At 39.9% G+C, this 12,206-nt stretch overlaps 1 pseudogene; it reads left to right on the top strand.

The window, feature by feature from the left end:
• The first annotated feature begins 7,043 nt into the window (after positions 1-7,043).
• LOC120237691 lies at positions 7,044-10,664 on the top strand (annotated as a pseudogene).
• Positions 10,665-12,206: the final 1,542 nt, after the last annotated feature.

Raw genomic sequence — 12,206 nt, 5'->3', positions numbered from 1 at the left:
CCTTTTATTATGACCTAAGTCATATGTAAACTGTTTTATTAATTATCTCTATTGTGAAAGAACATTTGCCAGACATTTCTATCAGAATCCCTACTGTGCCTAGTATAGACAAATCTATTTATGTTTGCATAGGACATTGAGAAGTCATAAAATTATAGAATTTTAAAGATAGCAGGAAACTTACAGACCACCATATTTACTAATTTCTCTCTTGAATGATGTTGCTGTGTTTTCTGTTCATTCCTGCGTGTAAACGTGTTTATTGGTTTTCTTTTTGACCTGCTCATTGTGAAAGTGTAAGAAAATATAGAAGAGTGAAAAATGAAAATAAAATTCAGCCATAGATAACTGTTGTGTTGTGATCTAACCCCTTGCAGTCAAATATAGATAGATACAGGTTTATTTACTTTCCAGATTTGATCTTGGGATCCATGGATACAGATTAAAATTATGCTGTGGCACTGAAGCGCCATGTCCATGTCAATAAATATTTGAAGAAAAAAGACCGATGAAATAAAAGTTTTTCATAAGTTCAGTACTTTTATATGTTACACTGTGCAGACCCAAACAATTGATCCAGACAGAGTTCTCATCTCTCTATTTTTCTAGATTAGTTAATTTTACTGTCTACCCTGCTTTCAAAAGAAAAGAAAAAAGATTTAAGCTGATTTTGGAGATGCCTTGCATTTTGATCCATCATGAAACATAAAGCAAGAAAAAGCCACTGGATATTCTCAGTAGGAAAGATTGGGCATTTATTGATTTCAGGGTGAAACATTTTAATGATAAATTAGAACTAAAATATATGAGGGAGGAAAAAAAGGAATATGTTTAAGTGTGTGCATTTACCATCAGAGATCTCAATTCATGTAGTCAAGTAGAGAGGCTAAGGATAATTTCCCTTACCTCACACGCTTGCCACTGTCAAATGGTCTTACCAAGTCAGTGAGAAGTCCTACCAAGTCAATGCATGGTTTAATTTTCCACTTACTGACTTAGCAAATTATCACTAAGATGAGCCCAGGCTCTATTTCACATCATGAGATTTCCAGAGCAAACGAGGTATATTTCCTGTCCTCGAGGGGTAGATAGTCTACTAGGAGCAGACAAGTAAATCACTTGCTGTGTTAGAGGCTTCAAGGCATCAAGGCCTGGAGTGTTATGTGGTGCATAAGAGGTGCACCTGCAGGGGGCGTCTGGTGGCTCAGTTGGTTAAGCATCGCACTTCAGCTCAGATCAAGATCTCCTGGTTTGTGGGTTCGTTCCCCACATCGGACTCTGTTGGCAGCTCACAGCCTGGAGCCTGCTTTGGATTTTGTGTCTCCCTGTCTCTCTGCCCCTTCCCCATTCGCGCTGTCTCTCTCTTTCCCTCTGTCTCTCAAAAATAAAATAAACATAAAAAAAAGAGGTTCACCTGTGGATATATTTCAGGAGTAGAGCATTTGCTGCCTAAGAGGCTCCACCTAACCATGTTTTAGTCCTTGGAGAAGTTGTAGCCAAGGAGATGTTTTGGTTAGAAACTGAAGGTCAGGGGCGCCTGGGTGGCTTAGTCGGTTGAGCGTCCGACTTTCGCTTGGGTCATGATTTCGCGGTTCGTGGGTTCGGGCCCCGCGTCGGGCTCTGTGCTGACAGCCAGCTCAGAGCCTGGAGCCTGTTTCAGTCTGTGACTCCCTCTCTCTCTGGCCCTCCCCTGCTCACGCTGTCTCTCTCTCTCTCTCTCTCCTAGAAATAAATAAAACATTAAAAAAAAAAAAAAAGAAACTGAAGGTCAGACAGAAAGGGTGAGACAAGGAGAAGAGGAAAAGCATTTGGCCAGGAGAAATAGAAGGCAAAGGCTCAACTTACTCTATGCATGGTTAGTAATTCATTGTGATCAGGGAGCAAGGTAAAAGAGCAAGTTAGGAGAGGTAAGCAAGAGTCAAGCCGTAAAGGTTTTTGTAAACCATATAAGGGAGTTTGAACTTTATCATGTAACTTAATTTTAACTCTACAAAGTTCATTGTGGCTAGTAATGGATTCAAATAGAATATACTGGAGGAAGGAGGTCCAGTTGCATCTACAAGATGATGAATACATTTTATTATAAATTATAGGACAATGATTGATTCTTTCCAGAAACTGTCATAGACTCTAGACATAACAAGTGTTTGATGTATATTGATACTCACTGAAAGGATGAACATATACTTGGCCTATTGTTATTCCATCTATGACAATTTCAATATCGCTATCTTAATACCATTTATTTATATTTCTAAATCAATATCACCAACTTGGAGTTGTACACATTGAAGAAGTCAGGTGCTTCATCCTCTACTACCACTGTCAAAAATTGGAAAAGTCTGATTTACATCTGAGCGTATGTTTCTGTTTCATAGAAGAAGAATCTATTTACTCTGTGGGATTTCTTTTACTGGTCTTATTGCTTCAGTCTATCAACTTCCCTTGGAGAATTTATTTTGGCAATCTAGTCATTTGTTTAATGTTTATCCATAAAATGGATGAGACTACTTGAAAATTCGCCCCATTTTATGGTTCAGATTATAAAAGTAGATCTGCATCTTTTAAAGGAAAACTATTGCACAGGTTCACATGGCACGTAAAATATTGTGTCCTCAGGTACCAGATAGCCTTAGGGTCAGAGGGAAAATCAGAAGGGAAATGTCTGTTTATAACAAAATATTCCTGTAGCTCTGTGTTTCTTGAGTAGCAAAACTTCTCCGTCTGCTATTTGTTAAGAAACAAGCTAGGGGGAATGGAAATTCAATTTATTTTCTTTAAGAAACTTTCATGGAGTAATTTCAAAACTGCAGTGTCCAGGAATAAAATGTTTTATGAGTGGCAGAGTATTACAGGAGCAGATGGTGCCAAAGGACTTTTATTTTTTAATATGAAAGAAAATTACGTCCAAACAAAGACAGTGGTAAGTCAAGGAAACATTTGAGTCATCTACAGCTATTCATATCTTAATTTGATCATTTGATATCTGTGGTGTTCACTTGGAACTGCTTAAATATATTTCAAGTTTGTCTTTTGAATTGCAAGTTAATTGTAATTTGTGGTCAGAAAAATAGAAAGGAAAGCAAACTTAGTAAATAGCATTCCTTCGATAATTTTTAAAGATGCAAAAAATAGTTTTCACATATAGTCATCAAAAGCACATGATATTTCCAAGACCCAGATGGCTTGAGTGAAAATATTAACATTTTCTAAGCTGAAAGTGCAAAACTTACAGAGGTAGAATAGTTTGTATTTTATGCTTAAATTCATTCAAAGAGATTCCATCATTTTAATCACACAAAAATAGGTTTGAAAGAGCCTTAAAACAGCCGCAAACTCCCCTGACCCCACTGGGATAAGTGGATGTTATTCTTCCTACTTCCATATGCAAAAAAAAATATGCAAAAAAAAATGGCAATTAACGAGAGATGATACCACGTGGATCAATGAACGTAGGTGATTCTGAGTTTCACATGGATAAATTAATGAAGGTGAATATTACGGGGTAGTGAGAAACATCAGAAGTTAATTCTTTATGGGTGAATGGTAGGAGGGAAGTGGATGATTCAGGAAGTAGGATTGTTGAAGGAGATAACTTTATTTTGGACATGTTGAGTTTGAGATGCCCATGGAAAACTGGATGGCTGATCCAGGTTGTAAATGATCACACAGGTCAAGAGTTTGGAAAGAGGTCTGGGCTGGGAGTGCAGAACTGCGAAAGAGTGGATTAAGTCACTCACGGGGAATGTGTAGAGCATGAAAATATGAGGCCAGAAAAATGGAATCTGCATAAGGAAAGCTTTTAAGTGGTGGAAGGAGATGACAGAAGCTAGAAGACTTAAAAAAGCAGATGATCACAGGATGAACACTTTCCATTACCTACTGACATTAATGGCAAATATTTACCCAATAAACTTGAGCATGATAGTCTTTACAAAAACTGTGTTTTTTTTTCTTCACAGCCTTGCAATGAACCCTTTGAAGTGGCAATTTTCTAGCTAATTTCATATTTAGCATGAAACCGGGATGAATGAAAAAGAAAACAAGGTATGCATGGGTAAAGCATAGAATAAGTTTCAGTTTATAATCCAGGTAGCAGGTTTTGGGGGAAAGCCAAAGCTAATAGGGAAGCCAAATGGCAGTGTTGGAGCTCTACCATGGAAATGACAATTCCTGTTGGAATGGTGTATAGAAGGGCTCAAATGGCCTCTGACTAGCAGCTCCCACTTTACCATGTCCAGAGTTCACATTAAAATCCCAACAAAGCAGGGTGCCTGGCTGGCTCAGTTGGTTAAGCGTCCAACTTTGGCTCAGGTCATGATCTCACGGTTCATGGGTTCGAGCCCCGTGTCGGGCTCTGTGCTGCTAGCTAGCTCAGAGCCTGGAGCCTGCTTCAGATTCTGTGTCTCCCTCTTTCTCTGACCCTCCCCTGCTCACGCTCTCTCTCTCTCTCTCTCAGAAATAAATAAATAAAAAAAAAACATTAAAAAAAATACCGACAAAGCCAGAAGATAATGATAATCGAAACCAACAAACAGTGAAAATTAATATTAACAGACTGTGAGAATCTGGAAGAAATTTTCAGTAATTACTGGAGCAACGAAGATGGATTTATTAAAAAAATGATTTATGTTCTACACATTCTTCACTTCATGAAACAAAGCTGTTCCTACCACACAGTAGTCTGTGGGTCCATCGGGGAGTTACTAGAAGCCTTAACTCTTCGTTAGTAGGAAGGATTTGTTTACTAAGATTTGTTTGTGTTAAATGAGCTAATGCAGACTAATTGCTTATCAGAGTGCTTGGTACAAAGTCATCAGTAAATAAATCGTCAGTAGTTCTTAAATGGATCCTCTCCCAAGTTGCCAAAAATTATTGATTAAAAACAGAAAAGAATGAGCACTCAAAATAACAGATATCAACAGTACAGGTTGACAGCCTGTTGCCAGAATCTGGGAGGAATTTTCATTAGCCACTAAGTTAAATGAAACTCCATTTATAAAACAAGTGTTTTTTTCCTCATTCTTCACCTAGTAAACCAGAGCTATTCATTATCATCATCACCAACATATATAACTTGTTCTGTGCTGAGTTGGGTGAAATCTATGACTCATCTGGGATCCAGGCATCCTCACCTGTTAGCCATCTTCAAGGCATCTGGAATCTTTGGAATTATGCACATACTATGAATTTTTCTGGAGAGAGGATCCAGGGCCTTTATAAGCTTCTCAAAGCATTAAGAAGCTCAAAGCCGCTGCCACCATAGACTAGGAAACAGTGTCATGTAGAACCTTCTCATCTTACAGAGAGCCCAGATGGAGTGTCACTCCATCATGTCTTGTTCACTTGCATGGATCACCCAGAGCCTCTACACCTTCACACATGAGCTCTCAGACTGGTGAAAATCATCCGAATGTGCAAGAGATAAATACACATATTACTGATCTCATTTTTACTAACATCTGCTAAATATCTTATTCCTACTTTTGGATAATGGCCTTATCAAATTCTTCATCATTTTCTGGCATTTCTTGCCGTTTATATATCTGTCACTGCCTCAAAATCTAGAATCTTATGTCTGAAAGTTTCAGTTATCACACTACAATGACATTTTATTTGGTTATTCACATATTTTCTCAGAATTTGGAAGTCTGGCATTCAGATGCTTCCAAAAAAATCCAGCAGTTCCTAAAAGCCATTGCTTTAATGCGTGCCTGAGAAGTACACAAAACAAACCAAATGTTCTCTCTCCCCACCCTATAATAAGACCTTCATTATCCAAAGAATGGAAAACACTAAAGAAAATTCAGGAATTGATTTGTCATTTACGTAAAAATGGGGTAGAAAAAATGCAGAGTAGAAGGAGCATAAAAAATTGTTAAACCTACTAAGTTTAAGCCTAGAAAATAAAAAATACGAAGTGATTAGCAAAAGCTGAATTATAAAATTGTGACATTGGAACTCTTTTGCGAAAATGGCCCCCAAATGATTATTCATGAGCCTGATGGTTCCAATCCTGACACTAATAGGTACTTTTCAGGCACTGATTTTTAATAACGACCATGAGGCTTACATTTTTAGTTCAAGGTTCTTGGCATTTGTTTTTTTCCTTCCAAATGAACTTACGTGATAGCATATGGTCAGAAAAGTTGTCAGGCCTTGAAAGGGATGGTGGCAGACTTTAGTAAGGTGCTGGCTGTACATATTCAAGTACAGGAAATGTACTTAGAGTCATGTAAGCTTGTCACTCCAGATAAGAAAATTAGGAAGATTCACTCATGTGGTGGTAACCAGTTACATCACAAACAGAATCTTCCTGTGTTCCTCCCACTTCTCAGAACAGCCAGAGTCAAATCTGATACTTTTTATGATGTACTTTAAAGCGTAATTATGGGTTACTGGTTTACTGTTACATTCTTGGTTAGGGCTGATAATTTGCACTTGAGAAAATAATGAACAGATATAAAAACTGAATATTCTTAAATATCACTGGAAAAAAACGTGTATGTAATGCTGACAGGATTATATAATGGAGAAGCAAACATATGCTAAATGAGAGAGGCCAAGCACAAAAGATGACATACTGTGTGATCCTAGTTATAAGAAATGTTCAGAATAGCTAACGACTGATAGAAGGTCAATTAGTGACTCTCCCCTATGGCTCACAGAGTATGGGTGATGGGGATGGCAAGTGACTGCCACTCAGTAGGGAGTTTCTTTTGGAAATAATGAAAATATTCTAAAATCAGATTGTATGATGGTGGCACAGCTCTGTAAATACACTAAAACGATTGAATTTTGCACCTTAATTGGATGAGCTTTATGTAAGTCAAGTACAGTTCAGCAAAACTGATATATATATATATATATATATATTCAATGTTTTGGGTTTTGGAGCATTAGACACTTTTACCTTAAAAAGACAGAGCGGAGCACCCCAGCCCCTTTCCATTCTGGCTGCTGCTGCTTTCCCCACCACTGCCAATCCCTGATCCGTCCTCTAGTGTGGACAAAGGAGCGGGTATCAGCCAGTCAGGAGAAGAATGGCATTCAAATAGATTTCCAGAGACGAATGCTTTGGAGGATTGTAGAAAGGTTTGGAATATGACAGCTTTGAATTGAACTGCAAAATGAAATTCGCTATCTACTTACTGATGTGGGAAACAAAGGCAAAGAAAAATTTAAATTTCCTGTCAACTTATAGCCCACTGGGGAGTCCTTGAGACCTGCAGAGAGACCTTCCTGTAGGATGTCAGCTGCCTCGGTGACGACACTTTGCTGAGGGCAAAAGACAATCTGAGCTTAACATTATTGTGACTTCCAGGATCCTGTAAGGATATATGAATTCCCTCGGAAACCTCCCCCAAATGTACGTTGGCAATCTTCCTCCAAGCATACACTGATACACATCTGAAGGGCCTCATGACTGAGCGTTTACTGAACAGTAATAAATGACCTTTGCCTCACAGTAACAGCCAGCCCATTCAGGGTACTGGAAACCTTGCTCCCAAGATTCCTTAGAGAATTACACTATCCCTAGCCTCCGCCCAGCTTGAAAGTATATCAGCAGTCACCCATCACAACCCAGTGCAGCTCTTTCCTGCCCCCGGGTTCTGTCCCTGTGCTTTAATAAAACCACCTTTTTGCACCGAAGACATCTGGAGAATTCTTTCTTGGCCCTCGGCTCCAAACGCCAACATTCCCACATCACTTATTACCAAAGGCAGAAACTGGAAAATCCTCGGCACTAAGTTGGCTGTCTGGTTTAACTTGCACAGAATGAGATTTTGTGTCAAAGTCTGGTTCTCATCAGGCTGCCTCAGAACATGGCCTTGTCGTCAGATACCAGCCCTCGTGGCTGTAATATTAAAGGAGAAGGGCTAGAGCTGGGACTTTGGCAGCGGTGCTGGGTTTTCTGTGGACATCACTGACGACCCTTGGGAAATTACCTACAGAATGTATTCTTAGGTAACCGAGGAGCCACCCAAATTATGACGCCAATTTTCCAGTGGACCTGCAAAGGCTATCTATTTTTGGCCACTCTATGGGAGGCCATGAAGCTCTGATCTGTGCTTTGAAGAATCGGGGAAAGTACAAATCTGAGTCAGCATTTGCTCCGATTTGCAACCCAGTGCTCTGCCTTTGGGACACACCCTCAAAAGCCGTTAGTGGATATTTGGGAAGAGATCAAAGTAAGTGGAAGGCTTATGGTGCATCTTATCTTATGAAGTCCTATCCAGGTTCTCAGCTAGATGTGCGAATTAATCAAGGAAAAGATGACCGGTTCCTTTCAGATGGACAGTTACTATCAGATAACTTTGTAGCTGTTTGTACAAAGTCCCTGTTGTTTTTAGATTACATGAGGGTTATTATTATAGCTACTGCTTCATTGCAACCCTTATTACTGATCATATCAGACATCATCCAAAATGCCTAAATGCATGGAAAACTTCAGGTAAGAGACTTTCTTCAGGACTATAGAATTGTAATGAACAGAATATTTGGGGGGAAGGATTTCAACACTCTGGATTTCATAGTGCTAAAAATGCATCATTCCACAGTCAATTATAAGAATAGTCACTTTGAGAATAAATATAAAAAAGACTGAAAAGGAAAGTACTTTTGGTTTTCTTATTCTATGACATAAAGCATTTTTTTTGTAATTTCTCAAAGATCATGACGTTTTTCTAATGTATCCATGTAATAATATTGAAATTACAGTTGAAAACTTGCTCCGAAAGGGTGCTTTGGTACTACATTTTTTTTCTCACTCTTTCACAAAATCATATGTATTTAATGAATTCCCTACTCTAATCGTTAACTTCCCATAGACTAATCTTTTGCTGTATAAAGTATGGGTCACAGATTAGCAGCATCAGAATCTCCTGAAAGGTTACCAGAAGTGCAGAATCTCTACTCAGAATGATGTGCACAAGAAGGTGATTCATGTGCACATGAATGTGCTCTGAAGAAGTGGCTCCCACAGCAAGATCTCCAGAGCAGCTGCTTCAGCTGGGGATTTGTTAGAAATGGAAGTTCTCGGGCCCTATCGGAACCTGGCAGAAACTCTAGCAATCTGTGTCTTATCAAACTCTTGGTGATTCTGATCATGATAAACTTGCCACACACGAGAAAGCCATTCTGTTGCACAATAGAGTCACCAGGGGAACTTTAAAAAATCTTGATGTCTAGTTACGACTCATGCAAGTTGAATCAGAGTCTCTGTGCTTTGGAATCAGGTGTTAGTGTTTTTTTTTTTTTTTTTTTTAATTTTTTTTTATGTTTTTATTTATTTCTAGTAGAGAGAGAGAGACAGCGTGAGCAGGGGAGGGTCAGCGAGAGAGGGAGTCACAGACTGAAACAGGCTCCAGGCTCTGAGCTGGCAGTCAGCACAGAGCCCGATGCGGGGCTCGAACCCACGAACCGCGAGATCATGACCTAAGCGAAAGTCGGACGCTTAACCGACTAAGCCACCCAGGCGCCCCCAGGTGTTAGTGTTTTTAAGAATTCCTCAGGCAGGGGCGCCTGGGTGGCTTAGTCGGTTAAGCGTCCGACTTTCGCTTAGGTCATGATCTCACGGTTCGTGGGTTCTAACCCCGCGTCGGGCTCTGTGCTGACTGCTAGCTCAGAGCCTGGAGCCTGTTTCAGAGTCTGTGACTCCCTCTCTCTCTGACCCTGCCCTGCTCACGCTGTCTCTCTCTCTCTCTCCTAGAAATAAATAAAACATTAAAAAAAAATAATATAAACTGATTTTTTTTATTAATCAAACAAGCTGTAGTTCTCAGAATAACTATGACTTATTTGATGAAATTATGTTCTAGCAGAAAACAAGTGACTAGTCTTTTGATTTTTCTGTTGCCGGAGAGCTTTTTAAAAAAAATTCTTTCTATTCACTTTGTGCTGTGTGTTTTTCTTCACTCAATCTTTTATAAAGCCTCTGGCGATGTTTGTGCCACAAATATGGAAAACAAGTGAAATCCAAGCCCTAAATTTAATACTCCTAGGGCTTTAGAAAGGGATACAAGAGAACAAGAGGGAAATGCCTCTTTAAAGAAGGGGTAGAGGAGCACCTGGGTGGCTCAGTAGGTTGAGCGCCCAACTTCAGCGCAGGTCATGATCTCACAATTCGTGAGTTTGAGCCCCACATCCGGCTGACTGCTGTCAGCCTGTCAGTGAAGAGCCTGCTTCAGCTCCTCATACCCCTCTCTCTGCCCCTCCCCCACTTACTCTCTCCCCCACTAAAATTTTTTTTTTTAAAAAGGAAGGGGTAAAGCATAGAGAGGTAATTACGTGTAACAGGGACAGTAGGCGCCTGCTAGCTCTTGAAAGACAGAAAGAGGAGACCAGAAGTTGTATTTTCTTAAAGAAGCACATGCCACAGATTCTGGTTATTAAAATAAACAGGGCAAAGGCTTAGTTTCAGAGAAACTAAGCATTGGTGCTAGCATTCAGGTATTTCTGCAAAGCTGGGGATCACTTCAGTGAGAAGCTAGTAGTCAGCATGTAACTAAGAGGAGAAGTCCAGTTTGGGAGACACCATAAAGACCATGTGCTTCTGGTCTTAAATCACAGGGAAGATTCTGGATGGGAGTCAGAATTCCCAGGGAGTGTGGGAGAGGAATGAGGCCCAGTTCTGGTGGTTTAAAGAAATTCATATTAAATAAGGAGGCGGCCCTTGGGAAGTTCAAACATTATAACTTTTTGGCTTCACTACTGAATCTATTACAAACTCCATTGCTCCTGTGTTCTCTCAAAATATTGCCAGAAATGCACCTTGTCATACCTGTCAAGGCAGTGGCAAATGCTGCCTGAGAATATATACGTGTCCAGTTCTGGTATTAGTTTGGAGATGCCACTCCAAAATTATAAGAAATTGATAGAAGCTTCTTAATCATTTTTCAGACAGAGACAAGAACTTGCTTTTGGTATATGTATTTTCCATCTTATTATAAACACATACAAACTAATTGGAAAGCTGACAAGAGAGGAAGGGCCCTAGAAGCTAATCCATAAACCAGAATCTACAGACATAAGTTGTGTAAAACGCATTGAGTTCTTCCTTAAATTAGAAGGAAGAGCTATAGCAGATGTCCTTTTAGTGTCCTAATCTTCCCACAGTTATTTGAACAAAGAGCTTAGTTCCTCTGAGGACTCTGTGGGTCTTTTAAAGCAGAAAATAAAGCTCATGAGACAAGTCACATGCTACTGAAATCTGGTTGTTTCGGGGAGTAGTGTGGCCAGATGAAGAAAGGCCCTTGGCTGAGGGCTTGGCCACGTACAGAGTAGCAGGCAAGTGCTTTGAAACTTTCTGAATGTACGCTAATACCAAGGGCACAGGTTGCTGCTGAGGAAGTTTTGGCAACAGATAATAGGGAGAGAGGGGAGGGACTGTTAGAAAGAGAAGCTAATCAGACACTCTTCAAAAATTCCCCTGTAGAAGCCTAGGCTTGTCCAAGGTCCCAAAGATGATATCAATTCTTCTCTCAATAAAAATAGTCTGGGGAGGGTGAAGGGATGAAATTAGAAGTTTATAAGGAAAAGGGTAGACTAGACACTCAGTGGCCAAAATTTGGGACTAAACTTTAATGGAGGCTGGAGGGTGAAATTGGGAGCACAGACTGAGGCTGGAGAAACAGCATCTGGGAGCAGGCAATTGTCCTGAATAAAGCCTGGGGAGTTTTTTTGAGATGAACACCTTCTAGTCACCAAAAATTTGGTTTGGGGTGACTTCTGGTAGTTTATAGTTTTCAAGAAATTGGTCCATCTCATCTACATTGTTAAATTTTTGCATGTAGAGTTATTTGTAGTATTTCCTTATTGTCCTTGTACTATCTATGGGATCCGTAGTGTTCTCTCCCCTTGAAGCCCTGATTATGGTAATTTGCATATTTTTCTTCAACGTTTCATCTGACTACAGTTTTTAAATTTATTTTCTAATGTTTTATTTATTTTTGAGAGAGAGATAGAGACAGCATGAGCAGGGGAGGGTCAGAGAGAGAGGGAGACACAGAATCCAAAGACAGGCTCCAGGCTCTGAGCTAGCTGTCAGCACAGAGCCCGATGCAGGGCTCAAACCCATGAACGGTGAGATCATGACCTGAGCTGAAGTCAGGCACTTAACCGACTAAGCCGCCCAGGAGCCCCTCATCTGATTAGAGTTTTATTAAAGAACTACTCTTTGATTGGATTGATTGTCTCTGCGGTTT

Source organism: Hyaena hyaena, unplaced genomic scaffold (assembly GCF_003009895.1).
Source record: "Hyaena hyaena isolate Hyena2069 unplaced genomic scaffold, ASM300989v1 scaffold_6, whole genome shotgun sequence".
Classification (NCBI taxonomy): Eukaryota; Metazoa; Chordata; class Mammalia; order Carnivora; family Hyaenidae; genus Hyaena; species Hyaena hyaena.
Note: the sequence above shows the minus strand (reverse complement) of the source record. Positions and strands in the feature narration are given on the sequence as shown.